Source organism: Pseudophryne corroboree, chromosome 4 (assembly GCF_028390025.1).
Source record: "Pseudophryne corroboree isolate aPseCor3 chromosome 4, aPseCor3.hap2, whole genome shotgun sequence".
Lineage (NCBI taxonomy): Eukaryota > Metazoa > Chordata > Amphibia > Anura > Myobatrachidae > Pseudophryne > Pseudophryne corroboree.
The window spans coordinates 22889882-22904264 of NC_086447.1; the positions used below are offsets into that span (position 1 = coordinate 22889882).

General features: G+C 44.1%; 1 pseudogene; it reads right to left on the reverse strand.

Moving 5' to 3' along the window:
• Positions 1 to 7958: 7958 nt before the first annotated feature.
• Positions 7959 to 8078, reverse strand: LOC134913807 (5S ribosomal RNA; annotated as a pseudogene).
• Between the last annotated feature and the right edge of the window lie 6305 nt (positions 8079 to 14383).

Genomic DNA, 14383 nt, shown 5'->3' on the forward strand with positions numbered 1-14383 from the left:
TCTCGTAGTCCGTAGTGGATGCTGGGCGCCCATCCCAAGTGCGGATTGTCTGCAATACTTGTACATAGTTCTTGTTACAAAAAAATCGGGTTGTTATTGTTGTGAGCCGTCTGTTCAGAGGCTCCTACGTTTGTCATTCTGTTAACTGGGTTCAGATCACAAGTTGTACGGTGTGATTGGTGTGGCTGGTATGAGTCTTACCCGGGATTCAAAATCCTTCCTTATTGTGTACGCTCGTCCGGGCACAGTATCCTAACTGAGGCTTGGAGGAGGGTCATAGGGGGAGGAGCCAGTGCACACCACCTAGTCCTAAAGCTTTTATTTTTGTGCCCTGTCTCCTGCGGAGCCGCTAATCCCCATGGTCCTGACGGAGTCCCAGCATCCACTAGGACTACGAGAAATAGATTTATCGGTAAGTAAAATCTTATTTTTTCTGCACATATGGGGTGGGAGGGAGAACACTAAACTGTAGAAGGGGGCATTGGGCTGAATAAAGGGGCCCCGGTACATGACTTCCAGGGTGGTAGGGGGTGTTTAATACGTAGGGGAGGGGTCAATAGTGGAATGGGCTTAATATTAATAATTTTCTGGTGAGAGGGCAGCGTGCTTGACTGCAGATATCAAGTTCCTGTTAAAAGATTTCTAAGCTTTGAATTTGATAAAAATCTAGAGCGTCCCACCTATCAGGAGGTACTGGGGACTTGGGGATCAGAGTTCAGGAGCCAGAGCAATCCCGTGACGAATATATAAAACTGCATATTAGGCTTGGGGAGCTGGAGCAGGGTCCAGCTGCTTGAAGGTTGATATCTCTGGTTCTGGGCATAGTAGAGACACGCTCCCAGTGACCACCGAAAGGGGAGAGTCCAAGCTTTTGGAGTATACCCTCAGAAAAACTCTAAGTCAGAAAGAGCCTGAGAGATCTGTCTCGGAAGAGCAATTAACAGGCTCTGACGGAGACCACTGCTTTGAAGTCGGATATCTCCGGTTCCCTAGGGCCGATTTTAAAAAATCTGGTACCCCTGGAAAGAGGGGACCCTCAGCTATCAGACTAGGGCCCTTATACTCCTGGGGCCCTTGGGCAAGTGCCCATTGAGCCCATACGAAAAGACGGCCCTGGACAGGTAAGTATAAGAAGAATGATATTCTTTCAAGTAAGTGACCGCTGAGGTGCGGCGCGGCTGGCGGGAGCGCAGCACGCCATTGCTGCCCACACACACAGGCACTGCAGGGTGCAGGCCGCGGGGGGGGGGGCACCCTGGGCAGCAAGAAAAATACCTCAAACTGGCTAAAAGGGGGCATAAGTTGCCGCTGGCACAGCCCTACCCCCGCCAGTATAAATATCACAGTGATTTTATGAGTGTAAGGATGCGCCATTGCAGGGGCGGAGCTTCTTCCTCAGGCAGCCAGCACACTACTCAGCACCATTTTCTCTCTCTCCTCAGGCTGCAGAGAACACGCTGGTCCGCTCCTCCACTTCTGACAAGTACAGGGTGCTATTAAGAAGGGGCACAAAGCGATTGTGGTGCATTTGATAGTGTATATTACTATTTAAAAGCGCTGTTGGGTTGTGGACATACTGTGTTCACAGGCAATACTGGCGCTGGGATTGTGGACTGGCTGCTCCTATCCTGTGTCCCTCTGACAGATTTTACTGTGGGTCTGTCCATAAAATAATTCCCAGTGTGTCTGTGAGTGTGCTGTACACGTGTGAGGCATGTATGAGGCAGGGAGTTCCTCCCCGGAGGAAGCCATTTTAGGGACACAGAGTTGTAATGTGGTGGTGCTACCAGCACACCAAGAGCCTGCATGGGTGAAAGAGATACGTGACAGTATGCATCTGATTAACCGTAGATTAGATAAGTCTGAATCTAAGGCTGCATGCTGGAGAAAATCTGTGGAAGATGTGATTTTTCAGGATGCTGTTATTCCTTATGCGGGCGGCCCCTCTGGGTCACATAAGAGACCATTTGCAAACGGATTCTGACTCTTGTGTCGACGATAGTGAATCCAGAGAGATAGATCATAAATTGGCAAAACGTATACAATATATGATTGTGGCTATAAGGGACGTGTTGGAGGTTACAGAAACCACTCCTGTACCTCAGGAGAAGGTGTATTTATGTAAGGAAAAGAAATCCAAAGTCACGTTCCCTCCTTCACACGAACTAAATGCTCGGTTTGAAGGGATGTGGGTGAATCCTGATAAAAGATTTCGTATTCCCAAAAGGATTCACATAGCTTACCCTTTCCCGGCTGAGGACATTTAAAAATGGGAGTCACCCCTTGTGTTAGACAGTGCACTTTCCAGGTTGACAAAGAAGGTAATTCTCCCTGCTCCTGGCACGGCTTCTCTAAAAGAGGCGGCAGACTACAAAATGGAAACAACATTAAAATCCATTTATGTTACCAATGGTACACTGCTCAGGCCCACTATTGCCTGCGCATGGATGAGTCGAAAAATGGTCAGAAAGCGTGTCATCAGAAATTGACACGATTGATAAAGATGAGATACTCCTTAAGTTAGGGAATATCAAGGACGCTGCCGCCTACATGCTGGAAGCAATAAAGGATATTGGACTCTTGAGTTCACAGGCCGCTACCATGGCAGTATCGTCTAGGCGGGCGTTGTGGATTCGCCAGTGGAACGCGGATGCAGATTCCAAAAGAAACATGGAGGCTCTCCCATATAAAGGTGAGGCCTTATTTGTCGATGGCCTGGATGCGTTAGTCTCGGCAGCTACCGCAGGTAAGTCGACATTTTTGCCCTCTGCGCCTGCACCGGCAAAAAAGACCTATCACCCGCAAATGCAGTCCTTTCGGCCCAATAAATGCAAAAAGACGAGAGGTACCCCCTTCTTTGCAGGTAGGGGAAGGGGAAAGAAGCCCACAGCGGCTCCAGGTTCCAAAGAGCAGAAGTTTACCCCTACTTCTGCCAAATCCCCAGCATGACGCTGGAGCTCCCTTGCGGGAGGCCGCTCGGGTGGGGGCACGTCTCAAACTCTTCAGCCAGGGTTGGATTCAGTCTGGCCTGGATCCCTGGGTGTTGCAAATAGTATCTCAGGGATACAAACTGGAGTTTCAAGACGTTCCTCCATGCCGATTTTTCAAATCGACCTTGCCAGTTTCTCCGCCAGAGAGAGAAGCAGTAACAGCGGCAATCCAAAAATTATGTCAAGACCAGGTCATAGTCCTGGTACCGTTGTCTTAACAAGGGAGGGGTTTTTGGCCCTCATTCCGAGTTGTTCGCTCGGTATTTCTCATCGCATCGCAGTGAAAATCCGCTTAGTACGCATGCGCAATGTTCGCACTGCGACTGCGCCAAGTAACTTTACTATGAAGAAAGTATTTTTACTCACGGCTTTTTCTTCGCTCCGGCGATCGTAATGTGATTGACAGGAAATGGGTGTTACTGGGCGGAAACACGGCGTTTCAGGGGCGTGTGGCTGAAAACGCTACCGTTTCCGGAAAAAACGCAGGAGTGGCCGGGGAAACGGTGGGAGTGCCTGGGCGAACGCTGGGTGTGTTTGTGACGTCAACCAGGAACGACAAGCACTGAAATGATCGCACAGGCAGAGTAAGTCTGGAGCTACTCTGAAACTGCTAAGTAGTTAGTAATCGCAATATTGCGAATACATCGGTCGCAATTTTAAGAAGCTAAGATTCACTCCCAGTAGGCGGCGGCTTAGCGTGTGTAACTCTGCTAAATTCGCCTTGCGACCGATCAACTCGGAATGAGGGCCTTTATTCAAGCCTCTTTGTTGTTCCGAAGCCGGACGGCTCGGTCAGACCGATCCTAAATCTAAAAGATCTGAATTGTTACCTAAAAAGGTTCAAGTTCAAGATGGAATCACTTCGGGCAGTGATTGCCAGTCTGGAGGAGGGGGACTACTTGGTGTCGGTGGACATAAAGGATGCTTACCTGCATGTTCCCATTTATCCTCCTCATCAGGCTTATCTGAGATTCGCTGTTCAGGATTGCCATTACCAATTCCAGACGTTACCTTTCGGTCTCTCCACGGCGCCGAGGTTATTCACCAAGGTGATGGCAGAGATGATGGTCCTCCTTCGTTAGAAAGGAGTCAATATAATTCCTTATCTGGACGACCTCCTGATAAAGGCGAGATCCAGGGAGCAGTTGTTACAAAACATATCACTCTCTCTGTCAATACTCCAACAACACGGGTGGATCATAAATTACCCAAAGTCACAGTTGGAACCGACGACAAGGTTGTCTTTCCTCGGGATGATTCTGGACACAGAAGTTCAGAGAGTATTTCTTCCGCTGGAAAAGGCTCTGGAAATCCAGAAAATGGTAAAACAGATATTGAAACCATCAAGTGTGTCGATCCATCAGTGCATTCGGTTGTTGGGGAAGATGGTGGCGGCCTACGAGGCCATACAGTTTGGCAGATTCCATGCCAGAGTATTCCAGTGGGACCTGTTGGACAAGTGGTCGGGGTCACACCTACACATGCACAGAAAGATAATCCTGTCATCAAGAACCAGGATTTCGCTCCTGTGGTGGTTGCACAGCTCTCACCTGCTAGAGGGATGCAGGTTCGGGATTCAGGACTGGGTCCTGGTAACCACGGATGCAAGTCTCCGAGGCTGGGGAGCAGTCTCTCAGGGAGAAAACTTCCAGGGACGTTGGTCACATCAGGAAGCCTGCCTTCACATAAACGTTCTGGAGCTAAGAGCCATTTACAACGGCCTTCAACAAGCGGTACATCTTCTTCAAGACCGTCCCGTGCAGATCCAGGCGGACAATGTAACAGCAGTCGCGTACATAAACAGGCAGGGCGGAACGAAAAGCAGAGCGGCAATGGCAGAGGCGACAAAAATCCTCCGCTGGGCAGAAAAACATCTACAAGCTCTGTCGGCAATATTCATTCCGGGAGTAGACAACTGGGAAGCACACTTCCTCAGCAGACACGATCTCCATCCAGGAGAGTGGGGCCTCCACCAAGAAGTCTTCGCAGAGGTGACAAGTCTTTGGGGAGTTCTTCAAATAGACATGATGGCGTCTCGTCTCAACAAGAAACTTCAGAGATACTGTTCCAGGTCAAGAGACCCTCAAGCAGTAGCAGTGGATGCACTGGTGACCCAGTGGGTTTTTCCGTCAGTGTATGTCTTCCCTCCACTTCCGCTGATCCCAAAAGTACTCAGGATCATAAGAAAAACAAGGGTTCGAGCAATCTTCATTGCCCCAGACTGGCCAAGGAGGGCTTTGTACCCAGATCTTCAGCAGTTGCTCATAGAAGATCCTCGGCCTCTTCCTCCTCGAGAGGACCTGCTGCAGCAGGGGCCGTACGTGTACCAAGACTTACCGTGGCTACGTTTGACGGCATGGCTGTTGAGCGCCGTATCTTAGCCAGGAAGGGTATTCCAGAGGAGGTCATCCCCACCCTTATTCAGGCCAGAAAGGGATTAACGTCGAAACATTACCACCGTATTTGGAGAAAATATGTGTCTTGGTGTGAATCCAAGAAAGCTCCTACGGAAGATTTTCACTTAGGACGTTTTCTCCATTTTTTGCAGGATGGTGTGGAGGCGGGCCTCCGATTAAGATCAATCAATGTCCAGATTTCGGCCTTGTCAGTGTTCTTCCAAAAACAATTGGCCTCTCTTCCAGAGGTTCAGACCTTCGTGAAAGGGGTTCTGCACATCCAGCCTCCATTCGTGCCTCCAGTGGCACCATGGGACCATAACGTGGTATTGCAGTTCCTTCAATCGAATTGGCTTTGAGCCTCTACAAAAGATAGAGTTGAAGTTTCTCACTTGGAAAGTGGTGATGCTTTTGGCATTGGCATCCGCAAGGCGGGTGTCTGAATTGGGGGCCTTGTCTCACAAGAGCCCTTACCTGATCTTCCATGAAGATGGGGCAGAGTTGAGGACTCGTCAACATTTTCTTCCGAAGGTGGTTTCATCTTTCCACATAAACCAACCTATTGTAGTGCCAGTAGTTACTGACACATTCACTGATTCAAAATCTCTAGAAGTGGTTAGAGCTTTGAAAATCTATGTTGCTATGACGGCTCGTATACGAAAACAGAGGCTCTCTTTGTCCTGTATGCTCACAACAAGATTGGCTGTCCTGCTTCAAAGCAGACTATTGCACGTTGGATTAGGAATATGATTCAGCAAGCTCATACTACGGCTGGATTGCCGTTACCGACATCGGTAAAGGCCCACTCTGCTAGAAAGGTGGGCTCATCCTGGGCGGCTGCCCGAGGGGTCTTGGCATTACAACTTTGCCGAGCAGCTACTTGGTCAGGGTCAAACACATTTGCTAAGTTCTACAAGTTTGACACCTTGGCCGATGAGGACCTCAAGTTTAGTCAATCGGTGCTGCAGGGTCATCCGCACTCTCCCGCCCGTACTGGACCTTTGGTATATACCCCATGTTCTTGATGTCGTCCCCAGCATCCTCTAGGATGTATGAGAAAATAGGATTTTGATACCTACCGGTAAATCCTTTTCTCCTAGTCCGTAGAGGATGCTGGGTGCCCGTCCCAGTGCGTATTTTACCTGCAGTTTAGTTATTACAGTTACACAAGTTGTGTTATCTTAGTTTCAACATGTTGCTGCAATTGGTTCATGCCTGTTGGCGTGTGTTATGTTTAATGCCATGTGTGCGGCATGGTTGAGGGTGTGAGTTGGTAGATATCTCACCACTAGTTAAGTAATTCTTTTCCTCGAAATGTCAGTCTCTCTGGGCACAGTTCCTACAACTGAGGTCTGGAGGAGGTGCATAGAGGGAGGAGCTAGTTCACACCCAATGAAAAGTCTTTAGAGTGCCCATGTCTCCTGCGGATCCCGTCTATACCCCATGGTCTTGATGTCATCCCCAGCATCCGCTACGGACTAGGAGAAAAGGATTTACCGGTAGGTATCAAAATCCTATTTTCTCATACGTCCTAGAGGATGCTGGGGACGGCATCAAGACCATGGGGTATAGATGGGATCCGCAGGAGACATTGGTTCTCTAAAGACTTTTCATTGGGTGTGAACTGGCTCCTCCCTCTATGTCCCTTCTCCATACCTCAGTTTTAGAAATGTGCCCAGGTCGACTGGATGCACTCTGAGGAGCTCTACTGAGTTTCTCTGAAAAGACTTATATTAGGTTTTTTATTTTCAGGGAGACCTGCTGGCATCAGACTCCCTGCTTCGTGGGACTGAGGGGGCAGAAGCAGAACCAACTTCCTCAGAGTTTCATGGCTCTGCTTCTGGCTGACATGACACCATTAGCTCCTGAAGGGATTTGAACGCTAGCCGTGTCTAGATGCTCACTCCCACAGCACGCCGTCACCCCCCTCACAGAGCCAGAAGTCAGAAGACAGGTGAGTATAATAAGAATGATCTTCTATCAAGTAAGTGACGGCTGAAGTGCGGCGCAGCTGGCGGGAGCGCAGCGCGCCATTGCTGCCAACACACATAGGCACTGCAGGGCGCGCGGGGGGGGGGGGCGCCCTGGGCAGCAATAAAAATACCTCAAACTGGCTTAAAGAGGGCATAAGTTGCCGCTGGCACAGCCCTACCCCCTAAGAAAAACCAACAAAAGAAAGTTGGAAAGTAGACTCTTGTGTGGGAGCACTCTAATTCAGAGGAATAGGTGTATATTAATCAATTCTGATAAAACATAACTTTATTTGTTCATTAATAAAAGGTGATTATAGGAGTGAATTGTACGTGAATAATATAGCTATGCGAAAATATAACACTTATGTTAAGAATAATTCATGTTGTTTTCAATACCACAATAAGAACCGGAAATCCAAATCTTGGAACTAATGGATTTGCTATAATCACAGTAATGCCTTTGTGTAATATATGACCATCATTTGTTCTACAGCAATCCTATTCAGGATTATTTTGACGTAGAGAGTAAAATCATAAGTCATACAGAACCGAATGCCAATTGGTATTATTGGGGATCACTCTAGATCGGGCGGAATAATTTTTTGCAGTACCAGGGTGTTCCAAGGTGGTCTCCCATCCGAGTACTGACCCGGCCCTCCACTGCTTAGCTTCCAAGATCAGACGGGATCGGGCATCTCCAGCGGGGTATGTCCGCAATTATTTAATCCGCCCGTTCAGTCAATCCCAATACCCGTATCGCCCAAATTATGTATCCAAAGCGATCTAGATCAATCGTGTGTTCAGTATCTGTATTTATCTTATGCCCATGAAAAAGGAGTGAAATTATAGCAAAATCCAGATAATGGTAGTGGGACAATTATCATGTGCAATAATTATATGCAGAGATGTCCACTGTGCAATTTAGCAAAATCACGATAAGGACAATTATCATATGCAAAAAATCCTATGCAAGGGCGTCAACTTGCATAGCCAGGATAAAGTGGTGATATACAGTGAGGCAACAATTATAGCAATCCTGTTGCTGTCATAATTGTTATGTACTGGTGTGTGTGTTCAACATCAGAAATGCAGTACATATAGACTCTAATAATTTATATCACGCACACCGATCCGAATTCTCACTATATGTGAGCCTCTAAAGCCTGAACATACATTTGCAAGAAAATTCTTACAATGTGTCAGAGAGGCTATAATGAGAGAAAGAGCGCAGATAAACAGCTGAAAATGTTATTCAATAACCATAGCAGACAGTAATGTACATGAAGATAATTATATAGCAATCTGTTACAAAATTAAAGCTAAACCACAGCTTAAGAATTCTTTGTACAATAATCTGCCACCCAATACCTGTTGGGTACCACACAGCTCCAGCACCTCTTGGAGCAACCAGAATATGCACATGCACTATGATATTCAGATAGTTATAGGACTTAACCTATCCGTGATAGGCACATGAAGGCTTTGTGTGAAAAAAATTACTCACATAATATCAATTTCTCCAGCGGAAAACTGTTAGATATCTATGTATATATATACACACATATGGGCAACATCTCAGTGCATTCACATAATATCAATTTCTCCAGCGGAAAACTGTTAGATATCTATGTATATATATACACACACATGGGCAACATCTCAGTGCATTGATTTAAGGCGGATTAATACCCTAATGTGGCTGTAATAAATATACTGAGAAGTTTTTAGATGTAAGGTATGTGTTCATACGATACCAATACCAATCCTGCTGTAGGAGCTGTCTGTAGCCAATTACCGCTGGTAAATGGCTCCGGAGGTGCGATGGAAATGAAGCCGTATACTGACTTCAGTGTGGAGGGTGTGGAGAGGTTGTCAGCTGCTTTCTTAGCGCTGCTGTCTCTGATCCGCGTGCAGCCGCTGCTCTCCAAGATAGTGCAGCGTGTAGTCGCGGTGTATCTCCCGGCTCTCGACAGCTTGCCGCCATTGTCTGGATAACTGTCCCTGAGTTCCGGTTGTTGCGATCACGTGTGCGCACCACGTGACCGCAGGGTAGAGTGACGTACGTTTCGCAGTGTAGCTTGATCACAGAACGTAGTGTGATCAGTAGGAGTTTCTTATTTAAGGACGGTGCTGAATGCTCATTGGATATTGAGTTATGATGGACACTTTTCTGTACCTATCCTTGGATCTATTGAGACATCAGTTGAATTAAAGGGAAAACAGGTGTCCATTTGATGGCACATTATAAATACAATGATATTGTTCTTGTATATGCTTGTTTGATAATAAATAGGGATTTGTAGTAATTAAACATGGTACACAAATCTCAGTATCCCAAATAAATAAATATATAAGTAATAAAATAAATAAATAAATAAATAATGGGATTTAAATTTTAGAAAGTTTTTTCTAGTATGAGTTTCAACTTAAAGCAAGAGCTTAGTTCAAGACGGAAAAATAAGGACAACCTAGACGATATTTTCCCAAGTGACCTGGTAGACACTGGACCCCATATCAGTTGGGAGGAGGACTTTCATAAACTGGACTCCATATTACGCAAACAAATCAGAACCAACTGGGATCTAACTACTTAAGAAAATTACATCAAAAATAAAATATCCCCACGTGGTCTCCGCCCAAGGGTTTTTCCAACATTCGACCTTGCCGGTAAGAGCCTCAAAAAAGAATGGGAACACGTTCTTCTAAAATGTTCCAATGATTTGATGAATGTTCTAATCAAACACAATAATCTCATATTAGAGGAATGTGAACACAAGTTAGAGGAACTAGGCAAGAAATTAGAGATCTGGGAAAAAGATTCTCAATTTCAAAGATGCTTTGAGAAAAATAAATTAGAACTTCAAGCCTATGAACAAATGATCATTGACAGGAATAACACCAAATACGCCAGAGACAAAAGAGACTTTGTGTCCGGGAAAATCTTCAGATGGCATAAAACATCCTGGAAAAAAGATCCTCCCAGATATACAGGCCAATATTCATCTTCAGAGGCTGAGACGTCGGGAGCAGAAGATATTCCAGATTACACCACAGAAAGATATGCAAACCCCAGAAGTGATATATCTGTTAATACTCAGAATACAGCCACTTTTTTAGGGGATCCCCGAGGAGGAAGAGGCAGACAAAGAGGAGGAAGACAAGGCGGGGGTGCAAGAAGAAGAAGAGGACCATCACAATGGGATTCCTCGCCACCACTGACACGCAACACGTACAAAAGACAACATCAACAGGATCGATGGTAACAGCAACTGGGGATAATGAAGATTCAAAATTGAAGATTATCAATCTTTCAGAGCATGAATTTACACCAATACAGGAATCTATACTTAACAAAGGTTTGACTTTTTCCCCCACAGAACACTTTGATAGATTTAAGTGGGAAAAAGATCTCAAACTATTTGGAAGAAAGTTGCTACTAACAAAAATTTATACCGAGAAAGAGACTACCCCATTCACGACCCAGACCAACATAGAAGAGGATACAACAACCCCACTTGTGACTCCGCAAATACTCTTGGAATCAGAATCCCTAAGTTTATCTCAGGTTGAACAGGACGCTCTCGCCGCCTTACAAGAATTAGAGCAAGAACAAAATCCCAGCATTGGAGCTGAATCTTCCATCAGACCTATTTGTAAAAAGAAGTCCACATACTTTCCACAAGAACATATATGCCCTGAAGTACAGGTCGTTATGAAGCTGGTAGCCAAAGAATTTGATCAAATCCATCTAAACAAAAAAAGATACCAGGGTCATTCTAATTTAACTTCACAAGAAAGGAAGGCCATAAGAGAAATACAGACATGGCAAGACGTGGTTATAAAGCCCTCAGACAAAGGGGGAAACATTGTCATCTGGCCCAAAACAGATTACATCAAGGAAGCACAGCGACAACTTACTACCACTGATTGTTATAAAAGAATGCTACTCAATCCATTACAGAACTACAAAACTATCTATGAAAGAATTATCAATCAAGCAAGCACAAGCACAGGGTACAATCACTAAGCAGGAGTATGAATACTTACTGATACCGAATCCCAGAATTCCAACGTTTTACATGCTTCCGAAGATACACAAAGACTTACAGACTCCCCCAGGGAGACCAATAGTGTCCGGCATAGGGGGACTAACGGAGAAGGCGAGTATCTTTCTCGATCTACACCTGAGACACTTTGTTTTGGATCTTCCCTCGTATGTTCAGGACACAACAGACATACTCAGGAAATTGCATGATCTAAGGTTAGAAGATAACCAATATCTAGTAACTCTAGATGTCGAGGCACTATATACATCTATCAGCCGCAAAGATGGGATAACGGCAGTAGAGTATTTTCTACACAACGATGGAAAAGAGGATTTTCATGATTTTCTCATCAAACTACTCCATTTTGTCCTGCATTACAACTTTTTTACATTTAACAATCAATTTTACCTCCAAACAAGAGGCACAGCTATGGGGGCTGCGTGTGCACCCACATATGCAAATATATTCCTTGGATGGTGGGAAAAAGAATTTGTTTTCAAAGATCACAATGACAATTTTACAACCCATGTCATTATGTGGAATAGGTACATAGACGACATCCATATGATTTGGGAAGGGGACTTACAATTACTGCATCAATTCATCGAACATCTGAATAAGAATGATCTTAACATTCGCCTCACTCACACTATAAGTCAAACGGAAGTACCATTCCTGGACTTAATGATCTATAAAAATCCAGAGGGTATGATTGCTACGAGCCTATATCGCAAAAGCACTGCGACTAATACACTACTACACCAAACAAGCTCTCATTTACCCCCGACGATAGAAAATATACCGAAAGGGGAATTTCTTCGTCTGCGTAGAAACTGTTCAGACAATAAGAACTTTACAATACAAAGCGCAGATCTGGCACAGAGACTCTGCAACAGAGGATACAGTAAAACCTCCGTAAAAAAAGCATAAAATCTGTTAAAGTCATCAAGAGAGAAGATATTATCTTCAAGGATCACAAAAAAGAAAAAAAGTCTGATTACACCATCCGCTTCGTTGGAAATTTTTGCCAAGAATGGAAAAAGATCAACGAAGCAATACAGAAGCACTGGCACATTTTACACACAGACCCCGCTCTATCTAAGAAACTTGGTCCCAAAGTCTCTATGAGTTGGCGCAGATCAAAAAATTTAAAAGATCGACTGGTACAGAGTCACTTCCAGAAATTCCCTGACAAAAAAACAATTATCACAGGCACATACCCCTGCGGGAAATGCAAAGCCTGCAAATACATTGTCCCAATAAAAGAAATAGAGGACAAATATGGGAATATAATTCTAATTACGGATTACATGAATTGTCAAACAGAGGGTGTCATCTACTGCCTCAGTTGTAGTTGTAACCAGAAATACATTGGCATGACGACACGACCTTTCAAACAACGTATCCTAGAACATATAGGATCCATACGCAATGCCATTACGGATAAGCAAAAGATGAAACAACTGACATCCGTTGCCCGTCACTTTTATACTTGTCATGGGAGCAGGTATGAAGAGCTAAAAAATTTTGGTTTGGAAAGGATTAGACTTGGAATACGAGGAGGAAACCTAACTGATAGTCTACTGAAGAAAGAAAGCGTATGGATCTTCAAGATGGGAACCATATATCCAGCTGGCATGAATGAAAACATTAACTTTGGGGTCTATTTAAATTAATTAATTTACTGTTAGAGTCACGAAGAATTCTATTCCATCCTGGTCACATATAATACTATTGACATATGCTACTCAGTATCAACACAATTAGTACAACAGTACAATATAAATTAATGGCACAATTAATACAGGAATTTAATTTTCATACATCACCACACATCACTTTTTCACCTCTCCTAAACTTGGGCTCTTAGTTTATATTTTTCTCACATAATCAGTAAGATGAAGAGTCTATGCACAAATTGCCCTCATAATTGTCACGTTATAATATTTAATTAATTGCACCTGGCACATATTATTTATTAAGAAATATATTCATTTCATTTTCACCACCAATCATTACAATAATACTATTATTATTATCCACTATCACTTATTCATCACATTCACTATCCCTCCCTTCTCAATAACCAACTATATCCACTCCCACCTTTTCTTCGCCCCCCCCTCTCCCCTTCTTTTCCCTCTCTCCCTTTTTTCCTTTCCCCCCCTTTCTTTTTATCTTTCCCCTCTCCCTCCAAAAAAGAAGAAAAAAACACAAAAACTACACAAAAAAAGAAAACAAACCCCTCCCCCCCCCAAAAAAAAAAAAAAAAAAAAACCTTTTTCCCCCCTTCCCCCCCCTTTCTATCCTTTTTCTGTTCCATTAAAAATACATAAATCTCACATTTCATCATCACACTTTTATCAAAAAAATCACCATAAAAACTATTTAATTCGTAATTAAGCACGTTGGGGATATACCACGCTATCATTCACTTTATCATATAGATATGCACACTAACACGCACATAATTATTTCTATATCACATTTATGATAATTAACTCTCTAAAATTTAAATCCCATTATTTATTTATTTATTTATTTTATTACTTATATATTTATTTATTTGGGATACTGAGATTTGTGTACCATGTTTAATTACTACAAATCCCCTATTTATTATCAAACAAGCATATACAAGAACAATATCATTGTATTTATAATGTGCCATCAAATGGACACCTATTAGCGTGCAGATTATTATGTTTTCCCTTTAATTCAACTGATGTCTCAATAGATCCAAGGATAGGTACAGAAAAGTGTCCATCATAACTCAATATCCAATGAGCATTCAGCACCGTCCTTAAATAAGAAACTCCTACTGATCACACTACGTTCTGTGATCAAGCTACACTGCGAAACGTACGTCACTCTACCCTGCGGTCACGTGGTGCGCACACGTGATCGCAACAACCGGAACTCAGGGACAGTTACCCAGACAACGGCGGCAAGCCGTCGAGAGCCGGGAGATACACCGC